The sequence below is a fragment of the Saccopteryx leptura genome, chromosome 2 (genome assembly GCF_036850995.1).
Source record: "Saccopteryx leptura isolate mSacLep1 chromosome 2, mSacLep1_pri_phased_curated, whole genome shotgun sequence".
Lineage (NCBI taxonomy): Eukaryota > Metazoa > Chordata > Mammalia > Chiroptera > Emballonuridae > Saccopteryx > Saccopteryx leptura.
The window spans coordinates 74,762,858-74,784,548 of NC_089504.1; the positions used below are offsets into that span (position 1 = coordinate 74,762,858).

Consider the following 21,691-nt stretch of genomic DNA (forward strand, 5'->3'; position numbering starts at 1 on the left):
ATGGGAGGAGACAGCGGAGGCCCGGGCAATGCTGTATTTCTTGAGCTGGGTCTTGTTTACCTTTGTGTCTGTTTTATATTTATTTCTTGAATGGTACCTTTTATGTATCTACTCTGAAGTGTATATTCCACCATTTTACATTTTTAGTTACTAATTCTAACCCTGAGAGAATTGGAGCCCCACTTGAAAGTGAGGTTGGGGTCAGGGACCAGCATGCTGAGGCCAGGCCGCATGATTCCACCTTCCTGAAGCTCCTCTAACACAACTCTGAAGACCTTTGGCATCCCTCTGGCCCTGGGCTTCACGTTCGCCAGGAATAGTCTTGGCTTTCATAGAATTCAAATATTTTCCCTTTCAGTTTACTTTTGTCTCAGACACGAACACTCTGCCAAATTCCCTCAAGGTCAAATCCATATTATTAGGGGTTCCATTGTTGTGAAGCCTTTCTTATTTGCAAATTCCATTTTTCCTAATTTCAAACTGTAATTATAAATAATTCAATCACATTGAGCAGTAGATGTGTGTACAGGCCACTTTCCCTTTCTCCCTCTGCTCCTCAGTCTATGTTCTCTTCTTAGTATTTCTACCTCCTGCTTCTCTATGTTTGGCCATACGTTGTCATTAACTGGACAGGACTAAATTTAAAAGGAAAAAAATATGTGTTCATGGACATGATTTAGGACTTGAATTTAGGAGGAAACTAACTGGAGTTTGCACTTCACTCGCCTATCACTATGTGTTCTTAGCCAGTGCCCCAAACTCTGAATCTTCTTTTCTTTCATTAATAAAAGGGAGAGCTAATATGTATGTAAGTCATTGTGAGAATTAGATACATCAAGGTTATGCAAGGAAAGTTGTGAGACGCGCCTTGTTCAACACCCTGTGCTACTGCATGACTTGTGCTAGGCGTGCTATAAATTTTCATTTTCTTTCTCTCTCCCTTCTTCCTTCCCTCTTGCTTTCTTCTTTTCTTCCTTTCTTAGCTTTTGCAAGATTTCTTCTGTCTACCCTCACCCACCATGTTAATCCAGGAATTGCATAATGAGAGAAAAGGTAGTAGGCAAGTTGGGGACAGGAAAAAATTAAAGGTAGAAAGATTCTGCCTATGAGCCCAGGGGAAAAGCCTACACCACACTTTAATTGCCCATTCTGCTTTAAACTTATTTTCCCTTGAACTTGCAAGCCTGTTTCACGCCTAGAAATCTGAGAACCATAGCAAGACTGCTGTCAGACTCTTTAGAAAGCCTAAGAGTATTGCATCATGATTTTAGGAATAAAAATTGCTTTTATGTAAATCACTTAGAACCCTGTCTGGCTTATTGTTAGCACTCAATAAATATTACATATTATTACTATTATTGTTGTTGTTATGATTATTATCGTTCAGGACAACATCCTACTATATGCAACAGAAATTATAAGGCCATTAGCTGCCTTGGTTGCCAAATGCATACCCAAGTTACAAATGATAGCTATAGTTATTGTTGTTGTTGTTTTTAGAGCATTTCCCAGTCACCTCTGTCATTTTTACCCCCAAACGATTCATTCTGCCTTTTCCAGAACAATCATTATAATCACTTTTCTGATATCCCCATGGCTCTCGCTGCTCTCACTGGTAGTAACAACACCTCTGAATTTACTACCATCTGCAAATATCATTAGCTATTGTTTATTCCCTCTCCCACACTATTAATGAAGATGTTAATTAAGACCAGTACCAACACTGACCCCAGCAGCAATCCACTAGACATTTATCCAACTGGATAAACTTCTGTTAGTCATTACACACTGCTCATAGACATTACCACTACTCCATTCCCTTCATCTGCTAATTTATGAAAGACTGAGGGAATTAGGGAGGCCAGTATTATTTAAAAATTAACACTCTGGTACTTGCAGTTTTGGAAAGAGATTTGGTGGAACATCAGAAGGGTGGTTATCAGTCATACGCATGAATGAAGTAAGCCAGCATCCAAAAGAATTTGGTAATTAGCTGGTGAAGCTTATTGGCTTCTGAGAATTTAGCAATACACAGCAAGGCTGGCATACACCAACACAAATGACAGTTTTCTTTTCAGCCACTTTCTTTTGTAGATGAGCAGGCTGAGGTCCAAAAAGGTGAGAAAGACTTGTCTGAGGCCACTTCCCTAGTCAGTGATGGAACCTGAATTGGAACTCAGGGCTCTAACTTTCAGTCTCATGCTCTTTGCAGAAGCAAAGTTGTGCGTGCTACACAGAGGTTCTGTTCAGACACCTGCACATTAGCATTTTCCCACTAAATTCTAACCTCACAGAGGAGCACAGTGCCCATCAACTTCATCTTTGGTCTCCAGTAAATCATCTCCTGTAGTAGGAGTTCTCTACATGCTTATTAAAGGAATGAGCATTATTCACCACAATGTGCTGTTCTCTCAACCTATAAATTAGTGGTTCTCAACCCTGGCTAAACATTAGAATCACCCAAGGGCGCTTTTAAAAAATACCAATGCCCACACCACACCCCTAGAGATTTGAATTTAATTGGATTGAGGAGAAGCTCAGGCCCTGGTAATATTTTAAAGCTCCCCAGGTGATTCTAATGTGCAGCCAGGGTTGAGAGCCACCTCAGAGGATAAAGTGTTTTTCCAAAGACTTCTAAATTGAGAGGTTTCTTGTACTATGGAATGAGGTAAGTACAGAACCCCTGTGACCTGGCAATTAGATGCAAACCTTTCTCTTAAACAGGAAACTGACTGCTCTTCATACCTTTTCCTTGTGAAGTATGCAAATTACAATGCCAACTCAAAAAAAAAAAAAACGTACTTTGGAATCTATCAATCCAATGGTACTATTCACACCTGGCAATGTTTCCAGACTTTAACTGTGTAGGCAGCAGTGCCAACTTAAAGCTCTCGGTGGTCCCAAAGTGAGTTACTGGTTTAGGATAAAAGCTGGCCCACTGGAACTAAGTGAATCAAAAAACAGAGGACTTAACAGTACTTGAGCAGTTGGCTTGTTTAGGCATTAATACCTGTTGTACCCATCGCAGTAACAAATGTCTTCCTGCCACTACTGTGGCAATGATGCCTTAGTAGATGAAAAATGTAGGTCAAAGACAAAATGAGGAAACATAATCTCAGGCTTCTTCCTGGACACGTGCCCATGAAGAATAAAAGACAAAGCTTTGGAAGGCTTCAGAGGCTGCTAGTCTTCTAAATGGTCTTTTCCATTTTAGGGAAATGTCCCTAAATGACTAACAGCCCAGCAACACTCTCACTTGTCAGAAGTAGGGGCTTAAGAATGCTCATGTTTCCTTGAACAGGTACTGCCCAAGAATACCTGGTGCTTGGAGACTGGAATCTGCAGTGAAAAAAGGTGCTTCTAGCAAGGACTGCTGGCTTTATTTGTAGTTCCCAGAAAGGAGCTACGTGGAAACGAGGGTGCCCAAAGATGAAGAAAGACACAACAGTTTCCTATATCCTTGTCATAAGTAGCAGAGGCATCATGATGTAACAGAGAAGAAGAGAAAAGAGCAAAGAGTCAATCAGTAGTGTTGGGGAGGGGCCATAAGGGATTGCCCATCCTCCCAGAATATGCTCCAATGTTAGTGGCTCTTGATGGTTGTTAAGGCTCGAGTAAAACAGGAAAGTGGACAGGAAGCCAGTGAAATGTGAAAATGCAATATCTGTAGAACAGACAATAAGACCCATGGAAAAAGGAAGTCTAAGGTGAGAACATTTTTTTATACATTCATTCTCCCACCAACGGAAGTTGGGGACCCCAGCCATGGCTCACAGGCTTGCATGCTGCTGTTACAACCTGATTCTGGAAAAGAGAAAGAGGAGTCCTAGCAGCAGTCACTGCTGGAGGGTCAGGGCAGGCACTTCCACCAGTGAATGCTGTCTGATGCTCAGAAGTGCTGTCCCAGAACACTGCTCCAGAAACAAGGCTCAGCCAGAGAGCGACTTCTTTGGGGGAGGGGAAATCAGTCGTTTTGACAAGGCCAAAATAGCAGGAAAACAGCATTCCCAATTGGGAAGTTATGGGCCAGGGCCACAGTTCACTAGCGCATATTCTTTTCTGTTTCTCCCTTCTTAGGCTTTTTGGCCATGGCATGATTTCTAATATATTCCCCATAGCAGAGGCTCTCTGGGCACATAGTATCAAATAAAAACATTTAAATAGTTGGATTTTGGCTAAGGCTTCTCTCTGTGTGTTGAAAAGGAAGTATCTTGGGGAGGGAGTGAAATAATGAAGCCAAATAATCCCATCTAAGAACGAATTATCCCCAGTGGTATTTGGGCATAGAATTAGTGGGGTATCGTACAGTCCGCACTGCTCCAGTGTCGGGAGTCAGAAGTAAATTTCCCTTAGGTTCTGAAAATAGGGGCAATTTGACTGACTTTCCCTTTCCTTGCACCTTTGAAAGTTCAGGGAGGAGGTCAGTGGAGTGAGAAGGAAGAAAGAGATGGACAAGAGTTAAAAAAGACTTGTTTATTGGGCAGAGGCTGCTTGCCAGATATTGTTCTTGGCTTTTTCATATAGTCAATGCCACTTAATCTTTAGAACAACACTGTGAGGTAGGTAGAGCGGCCAAGGTTATGATAAAATCAGGTTTATCTGACTTCAAAACTCGTCTCTTTTCCTCTTAACAAGTTGTCTCTACCAACTAAATATACACCCATATACATCCATACGCCTGTGCATATAAGCATGTGCCTATGTGTGTCTTATTAACATCAGTGTTTCTCAATACTGCCCTTATCACCAAGCAATAAAATGAGAGTAAATTTTCTATTACATTTTCCTAATTATTATTATTTTCGAGCTAAATGGTTTTCCCTTCCTCAAAGTTGTATCTAATGTTGTTTTCATCTCTCTTTGCCTAGATATTATTGAAGAAAGGATAATATAGAAAGGCAGGAGTCTGAGAGAGATCATTTGTCCTGAATCTGTTGCTCACTGGGTCTGGTTTGGTTGGGCTTCTTTTTTTTTGGAGGAAAACCATTTGCCAACCGTCATACTGACTGGGGTTCTCAGGTCTGCCTTAGATAAACAGGTCAGCCCCGTTTGACCCACATTATCCTGAGAGCTGAAATTTCTCCCCTTTACAACAGTCCTTGGAGGCGGTTCTTTTCAAGCAGCCGTTCTCCACTTCTCTTAAAATGGAAGGGAAGACCTCCCCCCATCACCAGGGGCCTCTACCTTTTTGTTTTCTCCTGAGAAGTGGGAAGGGGAAAGGGTGGGAAGCATGTGATGAGGCCGCAGCCTCTCCTCCCCTCGGCCACCTGCCGTCCAGCGGAGGAAAGTCGTGGCCAGGTTTTCCCTGTGTCTCCCTGGAGCAGACACAGATGCTTCAGAAGGAGGTGCTTTCATAAAAGGGTTTATTGGGGGGGGGGGGGAGTGTGAAAGGGATGGGGCTGTTGGCAGGGACCCTTGTTCCATGTTTCAGCCTCTGCTGTCTGCAGTCTCCATTTATTGATTCTTTCCTCCCTCCACTCTCTGCTTTCTGTGGGTTTATATCCACTTGATAAAAACAAGCAATCCCCATGTTCAGAGTATTTGATAGAGTTTGGTGAAAAGGAGGGAAGAGGAAGAAAAAGGCTGGATTGGGGGGCCATGGGGTGGGGGGCAATCCTGGCTGCTGCAGAGAGAGGAAGAGAGTGAGAGAAAGGGAGGGCAGACATGTGTGAGAGTTCCAGGCAGCAGCCAAGAAGCAGAAAAAGGGGACAAGGTAGGGGGAAGTGGGGGGGAGTGTGCCAGAAGCCTTACAGAAAAAGAGCAAAGACCTGAACATGAGGAATGGTTACAAACTGAAGAGCAAATGGACTCTGGGATGCTCCTGGCAAAGAGTGCTGCAAGCAAAATATAAAGCAGGCCACCATGACAACTCAGAGAAACAGAAGTTGTAAGGAGGCAGTTAGGAGATGCCACAGAAATGGCCCAGCAAATAAATAAATGCCTGAGTATGCTAATATACTGGGGGTGAGAAGAAAGAGGGAGAGAGAGAGAGAGAGAGAGGGAGAGAGAGAGAGAGGAAGGAGGGGAGAGAGGGAGAGGGAGAGAAAGAAAGGGGGGGATGAGAATGAATAATGAAGGTCTGAGACAGAGAGCAACATCAAGTGAAAGCAAAAGCAGAACAGAGACAGACAAGGACAAAACACACACACACATAGCCAGACCCTAAGAGAGGGACACAGGGAGAGTCACAGAGAAAAGGATAGAAAGGACTGTGAGAGACGGTGATGGGGGTGGAGTGGAGGGAGAGAGAAAGTCTCCAGCCAAATGCGGGAGACTTGGCAGGCCGACAGCAGCAGCCAGCCAGGCAGTAACTGCACTTGCTGTGTCTAGTCTATTGTTGTCTAGGAGGAGGGGGTAGGGGTAGTTGTTTGTTTGTTTTGTTGTTTGGCCTCTTTGTCTCTTTTGTTGCAAGCAGTTAGTTTGCTTCTTTCCCAGACACTGGGCTGATAGAAGGGCTTTATGGATTTCTCTTAAAGGGACAGGATCAGCTGGTTTACCAGTATTAGCAATTTCTCTGTCCTAACCAGTTCTCACCTAAATGACTGTTTTATTATTATTTTTTTAATGATCATATTAAGAACGGAGAGTCAGTGTTCATGCTGTTTTTGTGCCTGACTAACAGGAATAACCCAGTCAATTTCACCCTCCCCACTAAGTCCCCCACAGAGAGGCCAACACGGCAGGGGAAAGAAGACAAAAAGGAGAAAACCCCAAACAAAAGTAAATGGAGACCGTACATAAGTAACTCCAGACACATGGGTAAATATTCTACTTAAATTTTTTTTTAATTTATTTCAACTTTTTCCCTAGGCATCAAGATTAAAAATATAAACTCGGAGCTTTAAACCACCAGCAGAAGAAGGGCTTTGAAGAGGAGTGGTGGGTCATCCCTCCACAGTCACTGCCCAGGTCTCGCACCTTCGCCCCAAGGCCAGGCTGGACTGCTCCAGGTCCTTCCCAGGTGTCCCCCCAGAGGACTACCGCCCAGCACCGTGGCTTGGGGCGCCTGCTGGGATCACCCCACCAGGTCCTTCCCAGGCGTCCTCCCAGAGGACTACCGCCCAGCACAGTGGCTTGGGGCGCCTGCATGGTATCACCCCACCAGATGTGGCCTTCCTGAAGCAACTTACCGTTAATACACTCAGGCATCCGAGGTGCCAGTGCTGGAGGGTCGGAGTCACTAAACTGAACAGAGAACTGCTTTTTATTTATTTGAAGAGAGGTACGGGAAATAGGAGTATCCTGCAAGCCTTTGACTTTTTCATTTCCAGAGACTCCCAGCTTCCTGTCCTCATAGTTTAAATAGGTTTTGGTCTAAAGCAGGACAGCTTCTGAAAGAAATGAAATTTAAAATTCATCTACCTTTGATTTTCAATTCTCTCCAGTTCTCTCCCCAAAAGAAATGCCAGCCCTTTCTCTTAGTCCTATCTTCCCTTTCCTATGTTGCTTTAACATTTCCCAGTGAAATCTAGGGTACTGGAGATTAAGAATAAATCAATCCAATCCAAGGGCCTTGGGCTCTGCAAGAGTATGGATGGGTGAGGATGACAAGGGGGTGGGGGCTCCTTTGTGAATAGGACCCTTTATAGTCTAAGCAAATACAGATCAGGGTGGACGTTTCTGCTCCTTCAAGTGTGGCTGCCATAGTTGGAGGGTACCAACTGGCCCTGGGGGGGGGGGCGGTAGGGTGCTTCTCTAGCACCCCACCTTCCCTAAGTTTGGGAGTTAGAAGAGAGACAATTCTTCAAACCGCTTAGGCCTGCTGGTGGTTGGGTAAGGAGTTAAGAAGCAAGCTGCTTATACCCACACCCACAACTTTTTCCACAGCCAGCTTCTTACTTACTTTTTCTCCTCTTGCCTCTCTACTGTCTGCACATCATTTTCAAAGCCACCCTAAGGGTCTCACTGGCATAGCTGAATTATTTTGTTTCTGCTTGGGCGCTATTTGAAAGATCCAGGAAGCCTCCCGCCTTTTCAGGTCATTCTCTACTAAGCTTTCTCCAACAAAGCCTTGGTGGCAACGGGGGGTCAAGACGTGTGAAGACCAGCTGTGGGTGGGGACGTGGAGGCTGAGGAGGGTACAACCTTGGTTCTGGACACAGCCAGTCCGAGGAGGCCTGTGCGCAGGGTTTGCCCACGGGAACATGGCAGGAACACGCCAGGAGTGTGGGGCACGTGTTCGCCCAGAGCAGTGGAAAGAGAGAATGTTGGGGTCCGGTCTTCCGCTGCTCTTGTGGGGAGGCATTTGTAGCCAGCCACCTTTGCTTTGAATAGACAGTTTACATCTGCGGTCACACGAAGTAACTGATAGCCTCCTAATCTTTAGCAGAGGAAAAACTTGATTCCGATTCCAAGACGGTGGCGCAACACGTTAGCCCCTGCGGCATCGCGGCAGGCGACATCTGCGATCCGAGATAGGAACACATCCGGCTTGTTAAAGGATCAAGGCAAAGTGTTCGCCATGACCCCGGCGGGGGCAAGTCCGATGGCAGTCCGATTTCCAGCCCAATCCAGTGAAGTCGAGCAACGCCCGGGGGGCACCAGGCCCAGGAGCACGAGCCAGGCTGCGTCATCCGTGGTGGATTTCGTTTCTCTGCTTTGCACGCGTCCCAGCAGCGCACCCAGATTCAGTTTCTCAGGAACGTTCCCGTTGTTGACTTGGTTTGAAAGTTGAAGCCCCGCGGTAGTCTAGTTGGCCACAGACATCTCTACCCTCCCCCTCCCCCTAATCCTAGGCAAAATGAAAACATAATAGTCCACAAACTAACGAACTTGGGACACGTCTGTGGTGGTCTCTTGGCCCGCACATGGTGTTGGACGACCCTGAGAAAGAACCTTTTTCTGTCTTCAGCTTCCTGTGTTTCAGAACAAGGTCTCCTCTCGACTGCCTACTCCAGTATCAGGAACAATATAAAAACAGCCCCCCAAGCCCAAAGCGTCCGCAGCTGAGAAGTGGCCCAGAGACGCAGGCGGCTTGCCTGAAGGCCACAGAGCTCGGCACACCAGGACGCAGGGTCTCCCTGGGAGACGAGACCCAGCTGGAGAACTCGCCCCAGCCTGGGAGCCCCAGGCCCCCAACCGCGGAGGGGGACCGCCGCCCGGCGCGCAGGGTGCGTCTCCCAAGCCTCGCACAGGATCCCTGGAACCCAGGCAGACGCTCGGGGCTCCAGCCGCGTGATAATATCTCAAAGAAGGAAATCTGAAGAAAAAAAATAAATTTGAACCAAACCAAACTTCGAGCCCGCAGCTACCCGTTGAAAGTGAAGTGGGGGCTGAGGGGGTGGAACAGCAGAGGCGCAGTAAGTGAGAGCTGAGAAACTAATTCCCTCCCCTGCGGAGTCGGTGCCTTGAGGGGGTCCCCCACCACCACAGGCTTCCACCCACAAGGTTTGGATCTACAGAGGAAAGAGGGGGGAGAGGGAAAGGAGAGAAGAATAGTGGAGGGGGAAAATCTTTTTCTTCTTATTCTTCTTCTCCTGCCTGTGCCGTTCAAGGCAAACTGGAGGTGGCAAAGCTCAAAGAAAACTTGGGAAAGTTTGCAGCGCGTGGTTAATGGTGGAGGCTCAAGCCAGCGAGGAGTTCTAGGGTGGTCGTCGGGGAGCGGGTTGGGTGTTATTAGGGGTACAAGAGGTGGCTAAAGATTCAAATATCCTCGGTCAGGTTCACCAGAGGCCCCCTAGGCTTCCTCGGACGGGCGGCTGTGCAGGTCTGGGGACGGTTCTTCAGGTGACAGACAAGGCAGAGCCACGAGTTCGGCAGTTCGTGCAGATGCAGAAAGCAGTACCCAGCGATAGCTCAGAGCAGCAGATGGGAAGACTCGTCTGCTAAAGCAAGATGAGATTCGCCCGCTCAGGGGCCGGGACCCCACCTTTCCCCAGAAACGGCTGCCTGCACCTGGGGTCTTCGGGGCTACGAACTCAGTTTCTCGTCGCGCTGGGTGCACGCACCACGTGAGCCCCATGGCCTCGGGCAGAGACATTTGAGCGAGCATCCCAAGAGGAGTGGGGCCCACAAAACCAGGACCAGCCTCGTGCGATGATGTCCCAGCGGGTGCATTCTTGCCAGAGCTGGACGAAGCGGCCCAACCCAACTTTTCCCTGCGTCCTGGGAAGGCAGCGTGGCGCGCCCGCTGGAGCGCGAAGCTGCCTCCGCGCGTTCCACACAGGGCCTGGCATTCTGCTTTTCCTCAGTACGCACCAGGGAAAGGCATAATTCAATTATGCCATCCGAGTGCAAGGCAGCCTTTCCCTCTTTTGCTCGAGAACCTAGGGCATTTCGAAGGGGGAATCTCCCAATTCTGAAATAATTACCTATTCCTCTAAACCGAGCTGGGTTCTGTATTAACTACTGCGGAGGAGAAAAAAAGAACCCAAATCGGATGTGAGTTTACAGCCTGCAGCAGCTACTTTAGACTCATTGAGCGCCATTGCAAACAAGCTGGAGCTATTTTGGAAGAAGTTGGAGAGTGGAGAGAAAACAAGGTTATTTAAAGTGACTCCCAGAACGCAACATTCCTTCCATGGCTCTCTAGGTGTCTGATTCCGGGCTCCAGCTTAGCAGTCTGGGCAGCCCAGCCTTTGATACAGACACCCGGCCAGCTCCTGCAGGAAACTACCTGTTGGAAGACTCCGCAGCCTAGACATTCGGTCTTCCTTTCCCTCGAGCAATCCTGGCAGCGCGGGGATGGTTCTGGGGTGGCAACGAGAGGGTGAGGACAGGAGCGCTGGGCGGCTCGGACCAAGTCCACTGCGCCTGGCACTGCCCAGCGAGCGGCGGCCGCGCCTCTGCCCGTGGTCTTCAGGACCGGGACCCAGTCCTCACGACGCTGTGCCGGGTGGGAGAGTGGGGCTCTCGGCAGGCAGCAGGGTGGGCTCAAACACCTCCAACACAGTGCGAATCTCTAAATCTCTAAATTTGAAAACCACCGAGCGAGCGGTGAGTTGATGCTGGCTGGCGTCTCCTTACAAGTCTAACTTTAAAAGACAAGAAAGACCTCCTGGTGGCTTCCTGGGCGCTCGCTCCCACCCTGCGCTCCGACACCCCGCACTTTCCCCCGGCCCCGAAATTCACTTGACCGCTTCCTGAGATTCGGAGAGGTCCCCGGAGCTGGCGGTGCTGCAGCCCGGAGGCTGCTGGAAGGAGCTCCTGCAGGAGCTGCTGGAGGGAAACCACTCCGTTCTCACGAGAAAACAATCTCGTTGTTTTTAAACCAGAGGGAGTAAAGCTAGCAAGAGAACTCTGTGCAGTTTTTGTAGACAGTGGGGGGACTTTCGGAGGACGGGGGACAGGGGGCTTGTCTCTCCCAGGAGCCTGTGGGAAGGACAGTTCGCGGGGGCCCTGGAAGCCTCACTCGGGAAGCGCACAGCCCGGGTCTGGCGTGCGTGCGCGCGCGGTTGATACTATTCTCTCTGGCAGTCCCTCCAGCAGAGCCCGCCCCGACAGTAAATTGGGAGGGGGGTGTGCAGGCGCTGGCTGGGCCAAACCGGGAAAATTTCCCCCAGACGCGGAAGGCAGTCCATGCTGTGCCTCCCATGCGGGTTTCTGCTATTTGGTAGAGAACCCCACTCGGTTTGGGGAGCTCTGGGATCTGGGAGAAGCCCTAGGGAGGATCCTGTGGGATCGACCGGGGACGGAAAGACTTTCTCTGTGGCTGGGACTTTAGAGCCATGCTTTATTTCTCAGGACATGCGTTCACATCCTGCACGGTCACAAAGCAGCCGGCTGAAAACGAAATGGGCACAAATATTAGGCAACTGCAAGGAACGAGGGAGACAAACCTCATTTTGTTTGGAATACCTGTTTTTACAGCGGAGACTGGGGGGCTACCTGGAAGAACGAGAATTTATTAATGAGAATTGACTGCGCGGTGTAAGAGTTGACACTTCCTACCGAGAGACAGCTCCGAGCGCTTCATGCGCCGCAGTCCCTTCTTATGATCCTGACAGTACAGCCTTTTAGGTCCTAAGTCACACCCCTTTTCCCCGTCCTCAGTGACATTTCTCTTCCCCGCGAGCCTCCTTCCTGCCCACCCATCTTAGCTTTGGGTTGCCCAGGACCTCACAGCGATCCGAGTAACTCTTGCAAACTTACCGTCTGCCAGACACACGTGGACCAGTGGGCTTTCCCGACATGGCTGCCTTGGGACCCTTGGGGGGCCTGGGAAAGCCAACATATTTTCCAGCGCTCAGCCTCAGAGCTCCCGTTTTCAGTTCAGTCCCAGGGGCACAGACCCAAGGATAATAAACAATGCTGCTTGTTAGAGATACAAATGGGCACAGAAAAGAACCACGCGAAAAAGCAAGCACAGAGGCATTTTAACAAGTGGCCAGACATTTAGAACTGCTTTTGAAAAGTGACTTGTACAACAGAAGGCACTGCTAGAAAATGACAGAAGCTCACACAATATAGATGTGTCAAAGGATAATGGTTTGTGCTATTTTTATTTATTGGGCTTTGCCTCTGGAAATCGGGTGGAGCTGTTGTTTACCTGCTGACGCCTCTCTACAAGATACTCCACCTTCCTCCCATCCCCGCCTTAGAGCTCCAGGCCTTATTAAAAGGGGATGGTCTTCCAGGTGTCTGTGTACTTTGATACCATTATTCAGTTCCCTCAAGAACTGAAAACACTACCTCCACTTTAGACAGTAACAGCAGGAGCTTTGGGGGGTGGGCGTGGGGGGGGGGAGGTGAGATATCCTTGTAACAGGCTTGGCCAGATTATTGAGAGACACACAAAAATTCTCTCTCTTTCTCTCTTTCTAATATAAGGTCAGATATCTTTAGAGTGCTGACCATGAGAACAGGGGCTGGAAATTCTTCCGAAGGTGTGGGTTGAAATGACTTTTGTTCTGCCTGATGGCCTTGGGAAAGGGTTCCCCATGGGTACTGAACATCCCCTTTACAATGTCAGAAACTCTTCCTGCCTGCAGATATTGGCAGGAGACAGCTACTACAGGCAGTGCTGCTTTAGGAAGAAGACCACATGGTAAAAAGGAAGTCCCAACCTTCCTACCTAATAGATTACCTGCCTCCCATCCCCCCCCCCCCCCAAAGCCAAGTGCTGACAAGGGATTAGAAAAATACTGATTCTGGGTGAGTAGTATGAAAAGTGAATCAGCTATTTGTTGTAGGAACAAATATCTATTTGATTCTTAGGAGCTGGGGTACCCCAAAACAGGTCTCCCTAATTCTGCTGCTAAAGTTGTAGTGTCTGAGCAGCTCACCTTCTGTAGCCCAGTCTCTCTGAGTTTTGTTGTTGTTGCTGTTCAGTTAATGCTGGAGGAGACTTTAGAGGTGCTTTAGTCCATTTCTGCTGGGTAGCTCTGCTTCTGATCATGCTAAAGGAAAGGTCTGATCTCACCAAGGCTAGTCCTGTGTCTTACACAGGACTCTCAGCTCAGGATACTAGACTGAAGCTGGCTCTGGGTGGGCCAGGGGCCCCGGCCTTGAATCATACCTCTTCTGCCAACCAAGGGCATTTATTTTGTCAGGAAATGATAATGGTGCCATTTTATCTCAATGAACAACCTATATTTTCTTCTCCTTCCTCTCACCCCAAGCTGATGGCCTAATACAGTGTTCACACATTATTATTCCTTAATTTAATTTCTGTATTATCTTCAGAACATGTTCATCTGATGTCAGCCCTTTCTGCCTACCCTAGATGGCAACTTCTCCTCAGAAGGGTATCTGCCTCCTGATGTCAAGCTTGAGAGGTCTCCTCTGGAAAGACTGGGGCTGAATTTCAGAAGGTGCCCAAGGCATTTTTGGTGGTGAATATTGCTCTGTTCTTCCCACCATTTTCTAAGTCAGTTGGCATGTATCTTGTCATTTTATCGATGAGGAAACTGAGGCAAAAAAAAAAAAAAAAAAAAAAAAGAGAAATTGACTTACTCACGGGCTTATAGTGAGCTGAAAGCTGAGTCTGCACCAGACCCCAAATTTCTTGATGTGAAGTCCCTTAGCTCGGTTTTGAGGATGGTATGATAGCTAATAATACACTACTGATCAATAGTCAGCAACTGTGCAGCAGGCCACATGCCAGACACTTTACACAAGTCATCACAGCAACGCTAGAGAGCATCATTAGTCCTCATAAAAACTAAAAAATAAAATTATAAAAGTAATATATGCATAAATCATAATACTTCAAATAATACCAAAGGGAACAAAATGAAAGTAAAAATTTCCAACTGTGCTCCCTCACCCAGTATCACGTTGCTATTTTTCATTCCTTTCGTGACTCTTCCCATAACTGATACAAAGATGTGATCGTTGCTTTATGAATTAGGAGAGGCAGACTCACGATCAAGATAACCAGCTGTGGCTACGTGACTCCAGGCTCAGCACTTTCATTATTCCACATGAGCTAAGGTGAGTGGGGAGAAAAAGGAGTGAGTGAGACCACAGATGAAAAGAAGGGTCAGGTCAGAGTTGACGTCACCTGTTCTTTCCTCTCCTCTCCTCCTGCCCTTCTAGGCTTCCACTATTGCTGCGGTTTTTCAGGACCTGCAACCACAGGCATTCTCTATGCAGATAACCTGATGATCATTTGTAACAGCTGCATTCCTTTGAGGTCACTGTGCAACGTGGACAAGTAGCTCGCCTCAGGGTGTTGTCACCCAAGTTAATGTCACCCCAGGACTGTCATTCCTATGCTACCTCCACCCTGGACTAGCTCTGTGACTGGGATAAGCCTCTTAAGGTTTAGATTTCCCTGCCTATCCTTCAGCATTGTTGGGGCAGCTCAAATGAGAGACAGAGAAAGTACTGTGTCTATCTGAAATCTCTATGTAAATAGAGTAGCTGCTGTAGGACCCTGTGGCCCTTTCATTCAGAACAGTGGATTTTTAGGGGTCTTTAAAAAGGGTATATTTTGGAGGGTTTGCATTTTGCATGGGTTGTATCAGAAGGAACAGGGCTAGAAGTGTGTCTTCAAGTGGAAGGAGATGTCTATTTATCTGTGAAAGATGGGAAGTACTGAATCTTTGGGATCAGAGACTTTGAGAATACAACGTGGATTTCTTTGGGCTGGAGAACATATCACCCTAAGCTGGAGAAGGCAGAAGATGGCAGTTACCCTGCTTGGGGTGCACCGTGGGTCAGTAAGAGGTATAGCTGAAAGGATGCTTAAGCTTGTCCTTTTCAGTGAAGTGTCCATCACCAAAGGTTGACCTTAGACTGTTTCAGGGCAGATGGGGGGCAGGGGGTGAGAATAAATTCTGAGCAGCGTGAGTTTCCCAGAACCAGCTATTTCATGTTTGTTCTCTTTGTTTGAATGGAAAGGGGAGGGTTATTAGAATATGGATGTGACAATTATTCCAAGAAGCTATTCCTGTCCTCCAGGCTCCTTCACTCTAGAAGAATCTCTAGAAACATCCTGAATTGAGGCGACTCCAAGAGAGAGCAAATAATAGGCTATGGCTGTGGTCTGCACACTTCACATAGGAGGAACAGCTGGGGAGGGCTGGTGTTTCTGAGAAAACCCTTCTAGAAACAAGTGCAACACCCTATACATTGCACAAATCTGAGATGGTACGGAGAAAGAATCTTAGCATCAGGGAGGAAGAGGGAAAAGGTTTTAAGATGAATGAAGAGGGCTGGAGAGTGGGCTGGTGCCAGAGAGAAACTGTGAAAAGGAGGAAAGGTCAAACTTTCTCAGAGGCCCAGCCAGACTTCAGAGCCTGCCTTCAATGCCTGTATCAGGACAAAGGATGCTGCGCCCCCTGGTGTCAGACTGGCAGTGGGCACCTGCTCGCTGTGGTGGAGACCCTCGGGCAACCAGACCCAGGGACCAGCTGGAAAAGTCCACGGGTCAGATGTCTTTTCTTCTGTTTGCTAAGGGAATTGAAGTTGAAATAGACTTAGCTTTCTCAACTCTGGAGTCTAAATAGAGACTCTGATGTCGAGAGAGCAGGATGTTGTTTTTCTTGCACGCAATTCAGGCAGACAGGATAATGCCTGTTTAGAAGCAGCCTGATGGGATGGGAAGTACCCTATCCTGAAAGAAAAATCCAGCATTTTAGGTAGAGTGCTGGTCTGGAGCGAGTCATTAAAAACTTAAAACCTCCCTTTCCATGTATTAAAACCAAAGGGGTTAGAGTAAGATGTTTTAGAATCCTTTCTAAGCTCTACTATTGAGATTCATTGGATAATCATGACACTCTTTCTCAGAGCCTTGCAAACTTGACCTTTTTTTCCTATTTACACACAGGTGCAAATGTTAGATGTTTCAGCATCGTGAGCACCCCGATTCTAAGCAATTATTTTTTTGTGTGTCTCCCTTCCATTTCAAAATGTAAATAATGCACTTTTTAGCACCAAACCTGTCCCTTGCACCTTTTGTGGGCTCTCCTACGAAAAGCAGCAGCATGAGCAGGTCTTAGTCTCTGCTCTGTTTCTTTTAAAAATAAAGTACTCAAGTGTTGTGCTGGAAATTATGCTTCTAAAGTGTTACATGTGGTAGGTGTGAATATGTGCTTCAATAGTTCCAGGCACAAGACCAAAAAAACTCCTCAGAATTAACAGAGTTTTCAGCTATAATCTGGTTCACATTTTTACAAAGAGGTACAAAGACCGATTTGAGAATACGCTTTCTCTGAGGGGCTGTGGGGTTGGGTTCCATTGAAATTTCAGGCTGTTCCTGGTATGGTCAGGTGATTTTTAAGTAGGAACAGCCCCAGGAAAAATTATGTAGTCAGAGAGAGTTCACTCTCCTTAACCCTGCAAATCGAGTCCCTGAGATGCGTAGTCATTTGTACCCCATGGCAATATCTTCTTTCTGCACTTCACCTGAACTCTTATCTCTGTGTGATGGGTACATGTTGTTTTTGTTTCCAAGAAACTGATTCTAGTCCTGCAAGGGTCACTTGAGTGGCAACCTTAGTTTTGCAGATGGGGAGGGAGTACGCAGCCATCGTCCTGTAACAGGCAATGTCAGCATTTGAAATGCTACATGGGAGCAGCAGGCCCCTCCATTCAAGAGGTGAAATTTGAGGAAAAGCAGCAGCACAAACAAGGTGACTGATGGCAGTGCCTTGGAGCGCTGTACCTCCTCTTTAGGGGGACAGCTGGGCTATGGGTTGAATTAAGCTGTATCCCTCTAAAATTCCTATGTTGAAGCCCTAACCTCCAGTACGTCAGAATGTGACTATATTTAGAGAGTGTCTTTAAAGTTGCTATAAAGTTAGAAGGAGGTCTTCAGGAAGGGCTCTAATCCAATGTGACTGAAGTCCTTATAAGAAGTGATTAGGCATGGCCAGGCAGGGGCACAGTGAATAGAGCGTCAGACACGGAGGACCCAGGTTTGAAACCCTGAGGTTGCCGGCTTGAGCATGGGCTCATAGACATGACCCTGTGGTTGCTGGCTTAAGCCCAAAGGTCGCTGGCTTGAGCCCAAGGTCACTGGCTTGAGCAAAGGGTCACTCGCTGTGCTGTAGCCCCCTCCCCCATCAAAGCACATATGAGAAAGCAACCAGTGAACAATTAAGGAGACTAAGGAACCCAAACAAAGAATTGATGCTTCTCATCTCTCTCCCTTCCTGTCTCTCTGTCCCTATCTGTCCCTCTCTCTATCTTTCTCTCTGTCTCTGTCACACACATACACACAAAGTGATTAGGACACAGGAAGGAAAGCTTAACAGGAGACAATGAGAAAGCAGCCTCAGTGAATATGCAAACCAAGGAGTGAGGCCCTAGACAAAAGCAGTCTGCTGACACCTTGAGCTCAGACTTCTAGCTACTAGGATTGTGAGAAAATTAACTTTTGCCATATCAGTTACTCAGACTGGTTCTTTGTAATGGTAGCCCTAGCAAACTAATACAAGTTGCAGCTCACACCAGCCAATTTTATGCTCCAGTTGGGGATGCAGACCTAGAGTCATCAAAGTCTTTAGATTTAATGAGAAGCTAAGAATCTTGCTTTTTAAATGTTGACAGCAGGGCTACCTAGCTTCATGGACATTGACTTGTGAAGTCACACAGGACCCAGCATTCAGCCCTCTGTATACAAGGGTTTTGAACCAACTGCAAGTTGAAATTATTAGAAATAATAATTTCTAATAATTAGTTGTTGCTGACGTGGACTACATCATCAATCTTAGGTTGGTTGCTTCTGTGCCAAACATGTGTAGACCTTTTTTTCCTTGTCATTATTCCCTAAACAATGGTATAACAACTATTTACATAACATTTCTATTGTATTAGGAATTATAAGTTAGCTAGTGACTATTTAAAGTATATGGGAGGATGTGTCATATATTATTCTATTTTATAAAAGGGGCTTGAGCATCCTTAGATTTTAGTACTCATAGGGGGGTGGTTGGAACCCATCCTCTGTGGGTACTGAGGGACTATTGTACTGAGAAGTCGCCTCCACATTTGGTTTATTGCTCTGCTGTTGCCATCTTGAAATTTTTAAATTTTGAACAAGGGGCCTGCATTTTCATGTTGCACTGGGCCCCACAATTAATATAAATTTTATAAAATGTGTAGGTTAAGAGTTTAGCAGCCAAAACAAAATATATTTGAGGCTGATATTGGTATCATATCAGTGTTTTGTCACTAACTGGATTAAGACTTCCCATTCCCTGAGAATTCCTGGGAAGGCATTTATGCAGCCCAGAGGTGTTCTGGGGTGTGAAAAAGGTGTTCCCCAGATGTGACCCACATGTGCATGCACTAGTGTGGCCCTGACCAAGATCCGTTTCTCCCTCCATTATTGGCAACGAGAACCTCACAGGGAGAATGAGAGTATGTTGACTAAAGGCTCAACGACAGAAACTAAGGGTTTGGGTTTGGTGAAGGGCTGGGTTAGGCCCCACATATGACTGATGCTGGAAGCTCTCCCAGACTCACCTACCCAGGCACTGAGCTGAGCTTTGGGGAACTGGATCTGAATATCAGTTTGACCAGTTCGACCCTGTGGGGCAGTGTAGCCCCGTGTAAAAGCAACATGGAGACATAGCAGGTAACCACAGTGAGAGGGGACAATGTGTGAGTAGGACTCTTTCTCCATAAGCTGAGCCATTCCCAGAATTCTTGAGGGGTTCTCAGTTGGCCTGGGCTGCAGGAGTGAAACCTGGACTGCCTGTTTCAAGGCAGACCTGACACTTAATTGTAAGTAAGCGATCGACTTTTTCATGGTACAGGCCATGCCAGTTGATTCTGAAACTTTGGAAGGGGAAGTCTGGCCCCTGGTGAAAGAAACCCCAGTCCTCAGTGGAAGAGAGTCACAAGGATATTATGAAGAGATCCTGTTTTTAAGGATATGCATTGATTTATGGAACCTCATTGAAAATATTATAGTGGAATGTTTGGTCCAGAGGTCTGCTTTTTTAGTTCTATTTTTGCCCAGTAATGGCTAACTGAGGAGTGTACATTTTAAAAGAAGTAATTTCTTATGCACATTTATGCAGACTCCCTCAGGGGAATGAGTATAAGTCTGTTTGAGGTATTCTGAATTTCTTGGAATAAAATTTGCTATATAAGTTAATATAGAGTTTTTTGTTTTCTTGTGTTTTTTTTTTTTTTTTGTTGTTGTTTTTAAATCATCGCAGGTCTGCAGGACACATGGAAGAACTCTCCCATCATGCAAGGGAGAAAATGAAACTTTCTCCTGGTCACTATCAGGGAAGCTAAAATTTCCCCTCTTTCCTGCAGTTTTTTCAAACTACATGACTCTGATTTCCAGGTCAGAGAGTAAGATTTTATTTCTTTAGACTTTGTATATGCAGAGTCCCCAAAGGAGCATGTGATGGACTGATTATTGTGAGCCTATTTTAGGTGAGGCCTGGACTCAGGTGCAGCTTGGAGTATTCAATCACTCCTGCACTGTGATCTGTGGGCCTCCAGGCAGCTTCTACTTTCTCCTGACAAACAGCACCCTCCCCGTCCCTGGAGTTAGGGAGCTGGACTTCTCTAGGCTGAGCCAGTCCCAGGATTCTTAAGGGTTTGGGTTTAGTGACCCAATATTTAAGAGGATTCAAATCTACACGTGGTATTTCTGTTTTAATTCCTAAACAACAATTGTATTAAGCATGTGGAAAATAAGAAACCTTGCTAAGTAGTTAAACTTAAAAGACCATTGGTTTAAGAGAAATGAAAACTATGTTCACATAAAAATTTGTCTATGAGTGTTCACAGCAGTATTATATTCATAATATCCCCCAAAGGGAAATTATTCAAATGACCATGAACTAATAAATGGATAAACAGAATGTGGATCTATCCATGTAATAAAATGCTATTTGACGATTAAAAAGAAATGAGCCTGACCTGTGGTGGCGCAGTAGATAAAGCGTCGACCTGGAATGCTGAAGTCGCCAGTTTGAAACCCTGGGCTTGCCTGGTCAAGGCACATATGGGAGTTGATGCTTCCAGCTTCTCCCCCCCCCCCTTCTCTTTCTGTCTCCTCTCTCTCTCTGTCTCTCCCTCTCCTCTCTAAAAAAAATGAATAAATAAAAAAAATTAAAAAAAAAATAAAAAGAAATGAAATACTCATACATACTACAACACTGATAAACCTTAAAATAATATGCTAGATGAAAGAAGCTAGTCACAAAGTAACACATATTGTATGATTCCATTTATATGAAATTCTTAGAATGGGCAAACCGATGGAGACAGAAAATACACCGGCAGCTGTAGGGGACTGGGCATCAGAACACAGGCCTGGAAGACGACACCCAGTACTGCAGGGCATCCTTCCGGGGTGATGAAAATGTTCTAAAGTCAATTGAGGTGAAGGTTGAACAACTCTGTGAATATACTAAAAACCATTGAATTTTGTAGTTTAAGTGGATGACTTGCATGCTGTGCAAATAGTATTTCAATACAGCTCTTAAAATTTTTTAAATGAAACTTTAACAAAAACCATAATTGGTTTATGTCTCATTTTCTGAAACTCGCCACCTTGGGATCTGTGTGCTCAAGCTTACAAACAGATTTCATGAGCTAAGTATCAATAAAATGAGAATGTGAAAAATTGTGATTTTCCATGAGATGGAGAGTGATTTGCAGATGAGTATGCAGCCACTATGCTCATACCTGGAACTGTTTTGAACTTTGCTGAAAATTATTTCCTTAGGCTAAAATCATTAAAATATGCTTAAACAATGATTTGTTAAGTGGCTTTGTTGTTTCTACCTTCCCCATATTCCTTTTCCCTTCCTTAAGTAATAGCACCCCAATTTTCTCTTAAGGAACCACCCACCTTCTTTGCAATTCATGCGATTTGAATATTGTTGACCTTTTCTTTGCCATAGGCTCTGTGACTCAGGCCTGGTCAGTTGGCACATTCTGTTAAGTGGTGTGTAGGAGCTGGCTCATACCAGCTCATTCAAACCAACTTGTAAATTTTTAGGTATCTTGTGAGTCAGTTGTTAAACATGATCATTATCAACATTTAAATGATATGAATTATAATAAAATAACTTATATTTAAAACAAAGTTAATAGGTACTCAAAATCCATCACTTCCTATTTATTTGAATACATTTTACTCTTGTCTATGCTCTTGAGGTTACTTACATCTCCTGGATCTGTATAATGGGAGTACCGTATAAGGATGTGCTACTACTGGGTATCTTTCCACCTTCATGTTCAGTGATTTCCTAGCGGTAGCTTGATTTTGGCCATGGTGGCAGTATTTATACTATAGGATTAGGTAAATACTATATTTCAGGGCTTCCCC

General features: G+C 45.9%; 1 long non-coding RNA gene across 5 annotated transcripts in view; it reads left to right on the top strand.

The window, feature by feature from the left end:
- The window catches only part of LOC136394679 (uncharacterized), a 31,882-nt gene extending 22,348 nt beyond the window's left edge, over positions 1-9,534 (top strand). For 4 of the 5 annotated variants that reach the window (XR_010749221.1, XR_010749218.1, XR_010749219.1 and 1 more), the window contains exon 3: positions 6,811-9,534. This is a non-coding gene — a long non-coding RNA (uncharacterized lncRNA). The remainder of the gene's footprint in view (positions 1-6,810) is intronic. The other variant, XR_010749220.1, reaches the window with a different exon arrangement.
- The last annotated feature ends 12,157 nt before the right edge of the window (positions 9,535-21,691 follow it).